The sequence below is a fragment of the Zootoca vivipara genome, chromosome 14 (assembly GCF_965207765.1).
Source record: "Zootoca vivipara chromosome 14, rZooViv2.hap1.1, whole genome shotgun sequence".
NCBI classification, from domain to species: Eukaryota; Metazoa; Chordata; class Lepidosauria; order Squamata; family Lacertidae; genus Zootoca; species Zootoca vivipara.
The window spans coordinates 35,554,984-35,569,462 of NC_142597.1; the positions used below are offsets into that span (position 1 = coordinate 35,554,984).

General features: G+C 45.6%; 1 protein-coding gene across 4 annotated transcripts in view; it reads left to right on the forward strand.

The window, feature by feature from the left end:
• Positions 1 to 14,479, forward strand: part of AUTS2 (activator of transcription and developmental regulator AUTS2) — a 734,101-nt gene that overhangs the window by 127,506 nt on the left and 592,116 nt on the right. The gene's annotated exons all lie outside the window — the stretch shown is intronic.

A 14,479-nucleotide genomic window follows, 5' to 3' on the forward strand; every position in this document is an offset into this window, starting at 1 on the left:
CCAGAGATGCATTTTAAATAAAAGAACACATTCTACTCATGCAAAAACGTGCTGATTCCTGGACCGTCCGTGGGCTGGATATAGAAGGCAATTGGGCTGCATCCGGCCCCCGGGCCTTGGTTTGGGACCCCTGCCCCAGAGCATAAGCAGGGGTGGAATCCAACAACTTATGGAGGGCAGGAGAGGGCCCTGCTACAAAGCATTCTGTACTGTAGACTTTGCATTGATCAGGAGCTAGACTTGGTGCCCCACTAACTGACCAGCAACTCTAAAATTCGATGGTGCTGCAGCAACATTTGAGAAGGGAATTTTATCTCCCCAGTGAGGCAGGGGGAGCAAACAAGGTGGTGGAAGGAAATGGAACCACAGGGCCAACAGAGCAAAAACGATCCGCAGTCGATCTTTTGTTGTTGCATGGGTTTTCTTTTTCTTTTTTCTTTTAGCTGTTTGAAGGTAGGAAACAAACATTTCCTCCACCCTCTAGCTAAGATAAATATATAAGATCAAGCCAACAGATGATCGCTTTTTCATTTACTAGCAGCTGCTGGCAACAACATACCCCTCACTCTCATATTCCTATTAACCGAGCAGCCACTGATTTATTAAAGGCTAAGACGCATCAAAACAAATGGCTGAGACATCAGTTATATTGCTGTTTACAGCACTTTAATGGGGTTACATAAGAAGGGCAACATGTCTGAAATGGGAGATTTGATGGGCTCATAACGGGGGAGGGGGAGAGAGAAGGCTCATAAAATTACAAGAGGGGAGAGAGACTTCCTACATCATTTGCAGTGGGTAAGATGTTAAAAGAACCCGCAGTCACGCTGGAGGAAAAGCCGGTGGCCATGTGAGAAGGGTTTCTTTTTTTCCACCCAGAGAACTACCACATTCTTTAAACATTTTCAGAGATGAACACAGGGCAGGGGCAGCTTGTGAGACCCCCTATTCAGGGCTGACCCAGGACATTTTCCACTTGAGACAAGACAGAAACAGGTGTGTCCCCCTCCCCCCCCAGGATGACAGAGGGGAGGGGGAAGAATACTGGAGAGAAGCAGGTGGCGGTGGGTACCATTTTGTGTATTGCTTCCTCCTCTGTTGCGTCCTCACTGCTTGCTCATCTCTGGCCTTCTTTTGTCTCACTTGCCGCTATCAGCGCAGGGGTGGAGGAGGCAAAACAGAAAATGGTGCCTGCTCCATTACTGCCCCTGCTCCTGCCACTTCACTGAAGGCAGTGGGCAGAGGCTGGAGAGGAGCAGATGGCAGTAGTGGCAGAGGAGAAAGCGGGGTGACAAGCACAGGAGGTGGCAAGTGGCATGTTCCTGGCCGCTTGGATCTGCCGCTCCTCCCAGTTTTCCCCAGCCTGGTGAGATTGGGCCTCACTGAGCCTCATGGGCTAAGTATCACTGTAAGAATCTCACTCCCCCATTTGCACTGCAGAAGGTTCCACTCCACCAAGGATTGCCATATTGCAAAATTCAAATTGCAAAATTCACCAAAATCTAGACTTCCGACATGGGTTGCCATACGTCCAGACATTTCAGCAATTTCCACCCAGATACTGCCGTATTCCAATGTATGGCAACACTAACTTCACCCTCATGCTACATTTCTTTACTCTAGGCTAGATTACTTCAGGGCTCTCTGTGATGGGCTGCTGTGATGGGTACAGAACGCAGCAGAAGCTGAATTCCTCCTGGTTCAGGTCATATTATGAGGGAGAGACTGTGAGGGGAGAGAGACTTTCTGCTGTCCACTAGGCATTGGCTTTTCCCAACTGCCTTGCCCCACCCTCCAGCCCTAGGAGCCTTTCCAGATCACGACTTTAGGAACAGCAGAAGCAGCTGGGAAGAGAAGAGTTCAGGGATATATTTTTAAAATAATTTTATCAGTCGTGTGTCTTTGCGTCTCAGTTTGTAATGTGTTATTTATGCACTGTGACTTTCTGTTGTTTTTATTGATTATAGTTTAGAAATTATTTATTGCAATTGTTTAGAGTGAATTTCTGTTTAATTGTTTGTTGCTGGTATTTAACTTTATTGTGGACTATTATATTCCAATGGATGATTTAATGTTCAAAGGCTTGGAAACAATGCCTTATGAGGAATGGTTTAGGGAGCTGGGTATGTTTAGCCTGGAGAAGAGAAGGTTAAGGGGTGATGATAGCCATGTTCAAATATATCAAAGGATGTCATATAGAGGAGGGTGGAAGGTTGTTTTCTGCTGCTCCAGAGAAGCGGACACGGAGCAATGGATTCAAACTACAAGAAAAGATTCCACCTAAACATTAGGAAGAACTTCCTGACAGTAAGAGCTGTTCGGCAGTGGAATTTGCCGCCAAGAAGTGTGGTGGAGTCTCCTTCTTTGGAGGTCTTTAAGCAGAGGCTTGACAGCCATATGCCAAGAATGCTTTGATGGTGTTTCCTGCTTGGCAGGGGGTTGGACTGGATGGCCCTTGTGGTCTCTTCCAACTCTATGATTCTATGTTACTTTATTTGATATAAGTTGTTTATTTTAAGGTTATGTTTTTATTATGACGTTTTTATTATGACGTTTTTTGTATTGGATCATCAGATTGTTATAAGGTGTGCAATCTTTGCTGCTGTTTCAGCTTGTAAACTGCCTTGTGTATGGAAATGTGATATACAAATTAAAAGTGAAGTGAAATGAAATGAAATATTATGGGAAACCCACTAACAGAGACTCTCCTGAAGATCTCAGCAATGAGGCAGTGACTTGAGGAATGAGGTGCCTCTTAAGGTATCCTAGACCCAAGATGTTAAGGGCCATGTCAATTAAAATGAACTTGATGCAATGTGAACTGAAAGCCTGGGCGGAGCAGTGGTTAGACAGCTGGGCTAGAACCTGGGAGACCAGGGTTCAAATCTCCACTGAGCTATGAAGCCCTTTGGGTGACATTAGGCTGGTCATGATCTCCCACCCTCAGAAGGATTGTTGTGAGAATAAAATGGAGACAGGGAGTGGTTTGTACATCATCTTGAGCTCTTTGGAGAAAAGAAGGAATATAAATGCAACAACAACAATTTATTATCTATACCCCACCCATCTGCCTGGGTTTCCCCAGCCACTCTGGGCAGCTTCCAACAGAATATTAAAACATGATAAAACATCAAACATTAAAAACTTCCCTAAACAGGGCTGCCTTCAGATGTCTTCTAAAAGTCAGATTATTTCCTTGACATCTGATGGGAGGGCGTTCTATAGGTCAGGTGCCACTACCGAGAAGGCCCTCTGCCTGGTTCCCTGTAACCTCACTTCTCGCACGGAGGGAACCGCCAGAAGGCCCTCAGAGCTGGACCTCAGTGTCTGGGCTGAACGATGGGGGTGGAGACGCTTCTTTAGGTATACAGGGCAGAGGCTGTTTAGGGCTTTAAAGGTCAGCACCAACACTTTGAATTGTGCTCTGAAACGTAAGGTAAAGGTAAAGGGACCCCTGACCATTAAGTCCAGTCGTGACCGACTCTGGGGTTGCGCGCTCATCTCGCATTATTGGCCAAGGGAGCCGGCGTATAGCCTCCAGGTTATGTGGCCAGCATGACAAAGCTACTTCTGGCGAACCAGAGCAGCACACGGAAACACCGTTTACCTTCCCGCTGTAGCGGTTCCTATTTATCTACTTGCATTTTGACGTGCTTTCGAACTGCTAGGTTGGCAGGAGCTGGGACTGAGTAACGGGAGCTCACCCCGTCACAGGGATTCGAACCGTCGACCTTCTGATCAGCAAGCCCTAGGCTCAGTGGTTTAACCCACAGCGCCACCTGGGTCCCTTGCTCTGAAACGTACTGGGAGCCAAATTAGGTCTTTCAGGACTGGTTATGTGGTCTCGACGGCCGCTCCCAGTCATCAGTCTAGCTGCCGCATTCTGGATTAGTTGTAGTTTCCGGGTCACCTTCAAAGGTAGCCCCACGCAGAGCGCGTTGCAACAACAACAACAGCCATGTACACAGGGGCCAGCGGTGTTGATGGCAGGCTCCACCCGGAACTACATGCTCATTGCAATTCCTGAAGAGAGAGAGAGCTCGGATGCTTGTAGTTCTCTCCCCAGGCTACAGCTTTGCAAATAAATGCACAGCAGCTTTCTGCAGACAGTAGAAAGGCAGGCATGTAGACCACAGCACCTTCAGTTCCCCCAAACTGAACGAATAAAAGGGCTTAGAGCATCCAAACAATAATTCATTGCTTTAAAGTGGCTTCCTCTGTGACCGCCAACAGTTTAGCAGAGGCTGAAAAGTCTCTCTTGCTAGCAGGCTGTCTTGGTTTTAGTTCCTGGTGGAATTATTGCACAGTGTGATGGGTGTTCGCGTTAAGAGTAGCATCAAACGACTGAACATTCCTTTTCCCAGTGTACAGTAGTATTTTCAATGGAAGACTTAGCATGGTTAATTATCAGAGCAAAGTGCTAAGATTTGTTTTCTTTCCCCTAATTAATTGCTTCATCTGGAGTGGAATGTTAATTTAGATAAATGTTCATTTCCTTTATACTACTGAAGTTTCCCCACTTCCCCAGCCCCTTACTGTAATGTTTATTCAGAAAAATCCCTGCTCAGATTTGGCAAAACGATACTGCTTAGTGGGGTGAGGGAATTTTTATTATTATTATACAGTTTGCATGTAAAGCCAAATTTGTCAATTTGCATTTCTACGAATTTTGTAGATCTTCATCCAAAGTGTGTACAAAGACACATAGGTTAGGGGAAAGAGTGTGTAAAAATGGAGATATGAGTGAAAATAGTATATAAAATGTATGGTATTAGGGGAATCGGCTTGTAAAAGCACGGGCATTAGTGATAAACTGTGTATAAAAATGTGTTTATTAGGAGAGGTTTTGCACTAAAATGCTGGTGAATTTTCTTTTTATTTTCTTTTAAAAATGGCTTTATTAAACTTAGAAAGACATAACACAAAATCACAGTTATCCATGAAAAAGAACAACAAAAAACAAACGTATTATCCATTTGTTGCACTCTTACACAGTCTTCTTTTAGTTCCATTGACTTCCCGCCAATTCTATATGTTGTTGTTGTTCTTTAGTCGTTTAGTCGTGTCCGACTCTTCCTGACCCCATGGACCAGAGCACGCCAGGCACTCCTGTCTTGCACTGCCTCCCACAGTTTGGTCAAACTCATGTTCGTAGCTTCGAGAACACTGTCCAACCATCTCATCCTCTGTCGTCCCCTTCTCCTTGTGCCCTCCATCTTTCCCAACATCAGGGTCTTTTCCAGGGAGTCTTCTCTGCTCATGAGGTGGCCAAAGTATTGGAGCCTCAGCTTCACGATCTGTCCTTCCAGTAAGCACTCAGGGCTGATTTCCTTCAGAATGGATAGGTTTGATCTTCTTGCAGTCCATGGGACTCTCAAGAGTTCTATATAGCAATTCTATATAGCATTGATTATATATTTATCTATTGCACTATTCATATCTGTTTTTCATAATTTCTTATCAGAAATATTGTACGCTGATGAATTTTCATGAGGATTTTTTTAAAATGCAAATTGCTACAGAAAGACGTGCTGAATTTATAACTGGAAAGAGGAAAAACGGAACTGAAATTGACAGATCCTTCCATCTCTACTGCTTACCAAAACTAATCTGGAGGTAAAGAGTATCAAAAGTTTTTAGGGTACAAAGGAAGACACTCCAGGTCTCAGAATTACCTTGCAAATCATAGGAAACTGTTACATCCTTAGCTTGGTATTGACTGTGTCAACTTTCTCCAACCTGCTGCCCCCAAGATGTTGCTGGGCTACAGTTCCCATCAGCCTCAGCCAATAGGTCAAGGATGATGGGAGTTTTAGTCTAGCCACATCTAGAGGGCTCCAAGTTGAGAGAGGCTGAGCTACAATGACCAACAGTGACTCATCCATGGTTTCAGGCAGGAGGATTTTTCCAACTTGAGATGCCAGAGTTTGAATCTGAGACCTGCATGCAAAGCATGTTCTGTGTCATGAGTCCTGTAGAAGCAATCCAAGAGGTTAGAGAAGGGCAACTTCTGTCAGAGAGGAAGGAAGAGTCCAACAAGAGAGATGCTGGGGGGGGGGGCAGGACTCAAGCCATCGCGCTGGGAGAGGGCCTACCCACTGGTGTCGCTGGACAACCCAGAAGCGGAGGGGGAGCCACTTGAGCCAGCCCCAACATCACTTCCTTTGCCTGAAGTTTTTAGGGTTGCCAGACTCAATAGTGGACAGGACTTCTGTGTCTTTAATTGCCCTGCTCTCTTTTGAGTCTGGAAACCTTAAAGAGAAACCAGCAGATCCTTTGCTTGGAAATTAAACAAAGGGTCTGCTGGTTTCTCTTTAAGGTTTCCAGTCTCAAAAGAGAGCAGGGCAATTAAAGGCACAGACGTCCTGCCCACTATTGAGTCTGGCAACCCTAGATGTTTTCACAGCAGCCAAAGAGCTGGTTCACCAATCAGCAGGGCCCTGTTAGCCAACACCTGTACCTGACTCTTAGTGTGTGAGGAATGAGCCAGCTCCTAGTGGAACTTTACAGCCGGTTGCAGAACAGAGAGGGTTAGATCTGACGCAGGCTGAGCAGCGGTCAGAGGAAACTTCCCCACCCCTTGGAATGCCAGTTGCCAAGGGAACAACTGAGAGTGGGCTGGAACATAGCCAAAGCTCTCAGGAAGCTCAGATAGGCGCGAACAGGCATAAAGACAGTCTGTCAGAAAAGGAAGAGGCTGGAGCTGATTCAATATGTCCGAGGAGTCGGCGAATAGAAGGGCTGCTAGACAGGAAGCAAAACAAGAGATGTAAGGGGTGATGGTTCAAAATATTCTGTAGACACCAGAAGGAGTCTTCAGAAGGGTCATCTTGAGTCAGGCTTCCTCAACCTCAGCCCTCCAGATGTTTTGAGACTACAATCCCCAGCATCCCTGACCACTGGTCCTGCTAGCTAGGGATCATGGGAGTTGTAGGCCAAAAGCATCTGGAGGTCAGAGGTTGAGGAAGCCTGACTCAAGATGACCCTTCTGAAGACTCCTTCTGGTGTCTACAGTTAGAGGCTGTGTTAGAGCCGTCTGGAGCTATCTCTTTGTTTTTGCAATAAATCCTCCTTTTTAATTACTTATGCTTACTGTGTTAATCAAGCTGGGAACCTGGACTCCTGACATAGTGGCGCCAGTGATGGTTTTAAAAAGCAGCATGATAGCTATGTTCTACCTCTGTTGTTGGAAGTAGAATATTGTTCAAATATGGGGAAATAACGTTAAACACGTCAGTGTAGATCCAGCCTGAGGCTACATAAGGAAATGAAAACCTCCTGGCCTTATGAAGGGACATCCCTTTCAAGAAAGTTGTTGCTGCTCCCTAACCAAATCCGAAGTGTGCACTCTTGTTCCCATGGAAGATTCAAAGTCATCCATTTTCAGCTGGGGGGAAAAATGCATCCATTATTTATTGACTTATGTTTCTAATTTATCCTCAATGAGCTTTTTAGCCAGGCCTGTTCTTCCCTCGCATGCAGTCTGCCCATGTAATGAGAAGATTTGCTTTTAAGATTGTTTGTTCCCTCGTTCAATTTATCTTTAATGGATGTTTTATTTGAAGCTAGGGTTTCAAATGGATATACGTCAGATTATTTGGGGGGGGGGCGTAGAATGAGGGTCTTGCAAAGTAATTTGAATGCAGGTCAGTTTGTTTTAAATATTTGTGGTGGGTGGTGTGGTGGGGTCGGGTTGTGCAAAAACGACCTCCCTCAAATTCTCCATCCTATTGACTGGTGGCAAAATCAAGGCAGGGCAAAGAATAATAATTAAATATTCTCTAAGACGGGGGCAGGAATATCTGAATGGTAATAGGACACCCCCCCCCAAGTAATTTTTATTGGTTTTCCAAATTTGTTACAGATCATCCCTAGATGTGAAATTAATTTTTATTAATTTTAAATTAATTTTAAAATTAATTCTAATTAATTTTCCCCAAAGACCGGTTCCCCACTCCGGTTCTTAGATAAATCCATGGTGTTTCCCCATTGATGTGTATATTACAAATTAACCTCTAATTGGCATCTTTTTTTGTTGTTGTACATCAATTTTCTTAACCATCTGATTATCTGAGACTTGGAGGTCAAGTCTCAGAGGCAGGGAAGTGGCTAGTACAGTGGAGAGATGCAAATGGACGCCATTTATGTGGTGAACACATTTAATAAAATATGCAAGGAAATATTTTGGGTTGCGCTGATGTTCTATGTAATGCAGGTGTGAGATATTCTGATGTTCTATGTAAAGCAGGTTTGTGATAGAAATCAAAGATACTTATAAACATTTTTTTAAAAACTGCTTTGCTAGGGTTGCCATATTTCAAAAAGTAAAACCCAGGACACCCCAAGGTTTTGTTTTTGTTTTTTTTAAAGGAAACCACTGGAAATCTCATTTGACAACCTGAGCGGCAGGGGAACTTTTTCCCTGGAAGGGTTGCTTGATTTGTAACGCATTTCCATGTATCTAACTCTGCATGCTTTGTAGCATATCTATATATATATAAATGTAAACTGGGTATGTTCCTTTGTCTCCAATGTTCAACAAAACCGCTAGACCGATTGAGGTGAAATTTTGACACAATATCACATGCGAATGTCCGAAGGCTATAGGAAAGTTTGCTAAGACAAATGTCACACCTCCGTCAGGTAACCCCCCCCCCCCAAAAAAACCCAGTGTTTCAAAACACACCACTCAGACGAAAATGCATGCTGGGAAAAGAACCAGGTTGCAAAGCAGCGCCCTCTAGCGGCGGCTACACTGGTACTGCTCCTATAAAACCTTCCCTCTCAACAGCACCTCGGCTCCTATTTACATACTAGGCCAAAGTCTTTATAGACTAGGCCAAATGGAGGTACTGACTCGCCTGGGTGGGGGTTGGGGGTGGAGGGGACGGGATAGGTCAGGACATGGTGGGACCAGTCACAGGGATGATCCGGGGGTGGGGAGAAGAGGGAGCGGGAAGAGGGGGCGTGATACGTCATGGGGGAATCACAGGGATAAGCCGGGGGTGGGGGGAGGAGGAGGATACGTGTGTGTGTGTATGTGTACACACACACACACACACACACACACACACAGTGGTACCTCTGCTTAAAAATTTAATGCATTCCGAACGCACATTCGTAAGTAGAAAAAAAAAAGTAAGTTGAAGCAACCCTATCTAAAAAACGTAAGTAGAAAAAATCCTACCTAAACCGTATCCAAGATGGCAGACGGAGCTCCATTCTTAAGTAGAAACATTCGTAAGTAGAGTTATTCGTAAGTAGAGGTACCACTGTATATATTCTGGCCTTCAGCCAAATCAATGAAAGCAGTTCTTGTGCTCCCATGTATTTTGCCTTTTCAATGCCCAGCTGAAAGGTTGGTTTATCCAGTGGAGTAACACCAGGCAAAAGTGGCCGGGTTGGAGGGATTTATTCTCATTGCATGGCTGAAAACCACTTAGGAAGAGGGTTGGGCGCAAATGCATTAGATTATGGTTAAGCAGCTTATGGACGTAAAAACACATTAGAACTTTATAGCACCCTATAAATTATAGGCCTTGCAGCTTGCTCTTTCACAATGGGAGATAATTACATTCATTAATCTACTACTACTAGGACCATAATATTGCCTTCCAAATAGTGCTTGTGTTCCGTTTGCTCTCGGGTTGATCAGCTGGGAGCAAAGCGCCTTGGTGGGGGTGGGGGGGCAACAACAGCTCTTTCCCTTTCTTCCCACCCTCCTTATGACTTTTAAAATAATGATGATTTGTTTTCATTGCAGAATTTTAGATCTGGGTGGGAGCTCATGCATCTTTCAGCTCACTGGTGTGTGTGGAGGTTCCTTTCTGAGGATAAGATTCCAGGGTTGTGAAAAAGAGTAAAAGGTTGTGAGCGAGAGCCTAGTTGAAAACTGCCCTGCAAAGATTGCAAGCAGAATGGCTTCTGATATGACTGGCCCTTTAAGGAGGACCCAATCCACTTATAACAGGAACCAGGGCTGACATTACTTCATGCTAGCTATTTCTCGGAAATGAAAGTGGGTTAATTGGTGAAGTGGCATTTTCGGAGACTTCAGTTGGGCTTGTAATTTCTAGATCGCTCTCAGAAAGAATTCACCCAATGCCTCTGGAGTAGGATTACTAGATAGAGCCATCCAGTCTTTGCATAGCTGCCAAGTTATCCCTTTTTTAAAGGGATTTTCCCTTATGCTGAATAGGCTTCCTCACGAGAAAAGGGAAAACTTGGCAGCTATGAGTCTTTGTGATGAGCTAATTTCTTTGGCTAGGCAGCAAAGAAGTGGCAAAGCGGAAGATCATTTTCAAGTGGCATTTGCACACATTGATTAGCTTGTGGGTTCCGTAATGATGAAGTCCGCTTACATAACCCAATGTTGTGAACACTCTCCTCCCTGCAGTCACATAGAAACAGAGGGAGCTGCCTTTTTTCTGTCTATTTATCTGTCTAGCTTAGCATAGTCTGCTCTGTGCCCTGGTGGCTCGGTGCTAGAACATCTGCTTTGCATGCAGAAGGTCCCAGATTTGATCACCAGGCAGGGCTCTGAGAAAGAACCGTGCCTGATTTCATGGAGAGCTGCTTCTAGTCAGTGTAAATAATGCTGAGTTAGATAGGCAGTTCTTGAGTTTCTACCAATGACTTTCAGCAACCCTCCGGGTTTCAGGGAGGATTCTCCCCCAGTCCTAATCGGAGATGTTGGGTACTGAACCTGGGACCTTTTGCATACAAAGCAGATGCTGTACTGCTGAGGTTTTGTCTCCCCCCTCATTATAATGGTCCAGCAGTCTTAAGGTGAGAAATATATTTCTCATCACCTGCTCTCTGAGTCTTTTAATTGCTGGGGATAGAACCTGGGAACTGTAGTTTAAGGGTACTCAGATGTGATAGGATGTGCGTCTGTTGGGACATGCTCCACAGCAAGTCACGTGACCTGCACCATGATCTCGCTAAAAAAACAAAACACACTGCACTTTTTTGGGGCGTGAACTTGTACAGCCCTGAAGAAGAAAAAAAGCTTTTTAGAGGTGAAAGCACAGCACTCAAAATATCTGTTGCAATCTAGCACAGGAAAAAAAATGGGACATCCCATTTTTTTCCAGGACACTTGGCGGGTATGCAATCAAGCTCTCTTCCTAGGGAAACGTAGCTCTGTGAGGGGAATAGGGGTCTCCTAAGAATTTTAAGAGGCAAAGGGTTCTCCAGGATTCTTTGGGTGTGTGTGTGGTGGAAACCATGAATGTTTAAGGAGTATAATGATGCTTTATATATAAGATGTGTATCTGGCCTTAGTATCTGATAGCTTGAATTTCCAGCCATAAACTCTTAAGTCCTGCCAAACAGTCTTCCTTTCAGGCACTGGTAGGCTGGGACCCCTTCCCTTGTAGCCATTTCAGACTATTCTGTTTAACAAATCAAGACGTCTTTTCTGCAAGTTAAGCAAATTCCGAAATCATAGATTATGAATTAAAGGTATTGATGGTGCATTTTAGCAGGTTATCACGGAGCATTTCGTTCAATCTGTTTAGGGATAAATCTGACATCTAATTCTCCAGTTACTCCGCAATCATCTCTCTATTGATCTCTCCCTCTGCCATGCTTGCATAGTGTTTTATAAACTTTACTATTCACCCAAAGGAGTAGATGGATTCCAATAGATAGCCTGATGGATTTGGTAAGCACATAGCCATATTTAAATAGACAACATTTTCCTTCCACACTAAGCTGATTCTGCTTATATGAACTGATCACATCTGGTTGACGTGTGAAAGAAAGCCCTGTGAGGGGAGAGACTCGCCGAATGGGTGCAGACCCTCTTCATCTGCTGGCTGAATGTGTGGATGATAGGCCCATGGTCTGACAGCAGGGCTGGCCCATGAAGCCTTGCAACCTGGATAGCTCAGTCGGTTAGAGTGTGGTGCTGGTAATGCCAAGGTTGCAGGTTCGATTCCCGTATGGGACAGGGTCCCTTCCAACTCTACGATTCTAACACACACACACACACACACACACACACACACACACTGCAAGTTCTTCCAGTTCATGAGGAAGTAGCCCCTAGTGAGGAGCAACATAATGTAGGCAACCCATAATATATTTACCTCGTTCAGTGCCCATGTAAGATGGGGTATGTGGTGAGGAAGGCAACTGGATCAATGACAGTTGTTTATTGGGTGGGTGGGTGTCCAGACACACTGAGGAAGGAGAGGGTCCTCTGCACACCCCAGGGGTGGACTTTTCCTTCTTTTTGTATTACTTTTGTTAGCTCAGTTGGTTAGAGTGGGATAACTCCAAGGTTGCCGGTTTGATCCCCATATGGGACAGTTGCATATTCCTGCATTGCAGGGGGTTGGATCAGATGACCCTCAGGGTCCCTCTCAATGTTACAATTCTACGATTCAGGTGGGTAACAAATTACCCTAATATACCTGGGGGCAGGGGGCAGAGAAACTGGGATCCTTGGTTCACCAGCGGTTCTCCACCCGAGGCACCTTGACACACCCCACCACTGTCTTGCTGTGCCATTTGCTCTGGCTTCATGCCTGCTTTTCAGCTGAGGATGCCAGGGTCTTAGCAAAGAGCACCAAGATAATCCAGGCAGCTTATAACAGACATGATACCGAGATGACATGGGGCCATCCAGTTTAATCCATCATGGCTGACCTATAGTGTGCTTTGTAGTGGCTGGTTCTGCAGGTCCAGTGGGGCCCAGATGCAGGGGCGGACCCAGGATCAAAACAGGGGGGGGAAAGCCATGGTAAAGGCGTCTGGAAGGGAGGAGTGGGACAGGAATGGGGATTAACACTCCCGCCGCCGCCCAAAGTGCTCCACGATCCTTCGGGGGGGGGCAGCCTTAGGGAAGCCTCCGCCGCCTTATTCACGGCTCCTCCTTGGATCTCTCTCATCGGGGCATGGCGGGCGTGGCACACGCAAAGATGGTGCTGGCTGGAGGGGGCCCCTCCGGCTTGCCTTCCCTTTGTGTGCCATTTCCTTCCCAGCCGTGGCCGCAAGTGGCACTTGGCGAAGAAGGTGCGCCGTGGGAGCGGAGCGGGGTCCTCCTTTCTTTGCGCTTTCTGGAGCAGAGATTAAGGGCGGGCGGGGGGTGGGCTGGCGTCTGCGAAGAGGCTTGGTGGGGAAAGTTGGAGCGAGGCACAGCATTTATTTTTTTTTCTTCTAGGGGGGCAGCTGCCCCCCTGCCCCTTCTTGGGTACGCCCATGCCCAGATGGACAAGAGTCAGAACTTGAGTGCATAGGACCTTGCAGGATGCAATTCCTTTTTGTTCCCCACTTTTATGATCTTCCAACACAGCCAGATGGAGTTGAAGTTTCACTGCATGGGAAAGGTTAATGCCAGGGCACCTCTGTCATTTTGCAAACCTCTGCCTTGGACTGGATTTATACTTTGATTAAGGACCATGTTTCTGGTGGCCTAAATGAATACAGTGGTACCTCTACTTACGAATAACTCTACTTATGAATGTTTCTACTTACGAATAGAGCTCCGTCCGCCATCTTGGATGTGGTTTAGATAGGATTTTTTTCTACTTACGAATTTTTAGATAGGGTTGCTTCTACTTACGAATTTTTTCTCCCAATGCATTCCTATGAGATTCGACTTATAATTTTTTTCGACTTACAAATGTGCGTTCGGAACGCATTAAATTCGTAAGTAGAGGTACCACTGTAAAGGAGCTAGATAGCGGCATGCCCATTGAACTATCTCATGATTCGGGTATGGATGTCTCACCCTGTCTTTTTGGATTATGTGCCTATATATTTTCCTGGTTGGGTTACTTTTTTTGTTGTATTACATAGCGATGATAAGTCTCCCTTCCCCCCGTGGTTCATGTTTAGTTTTTGCAGGATTAGCCATTCTTTTTGTCTTATCGGTAGGTGACCTTTAAAGGCAGAACTTGTTCCTTCCTTCCTTGCCATTGGGAGTAACACTTGTGATATCTTAGATAAGCATTAAGTCCAGCCTTTGTCCTGGCTCCCACTGGATGAAGGGCTTGGACTCGGATTACGTTTTCTGTCAAAACCTTTCATGCTGAGATCAGTGTGATATATAAGCAGGTGCAAAGACATAACTGCAGTTGCGAAGACATTGATCCAACAGCTGACATCCTCCCTGGGCTCCTGTTAGGAGGAAGTGGAGCAGGCACAGCTCTAGCCTGGCAAGCAAGAGGCATCTTTCACCTGAGGGAGCAAAAAGAACTCCGCCTGGTGGGCTGGCCATGAGATGTCTCTTCACAATGGCATTGGTGTCTCTGTGTCCTAGGTGACACACTCCTGGAGCCACTCCAGGAGTGCTGGAGGGGGGAACCCTCCTCTGGCAACCAATGTGGCCCTTTGGTTTCAGATAGCATATGGGTTGTTGTTGTTGTTGTTTAGTCATTTAGTTGTGTCCGACTCTTCGTGATCCCATGGACCAGAGCATGCCAGGCACTCCTGTCTTCCACTGCGACCATCCTAAAAACCCCAGGAC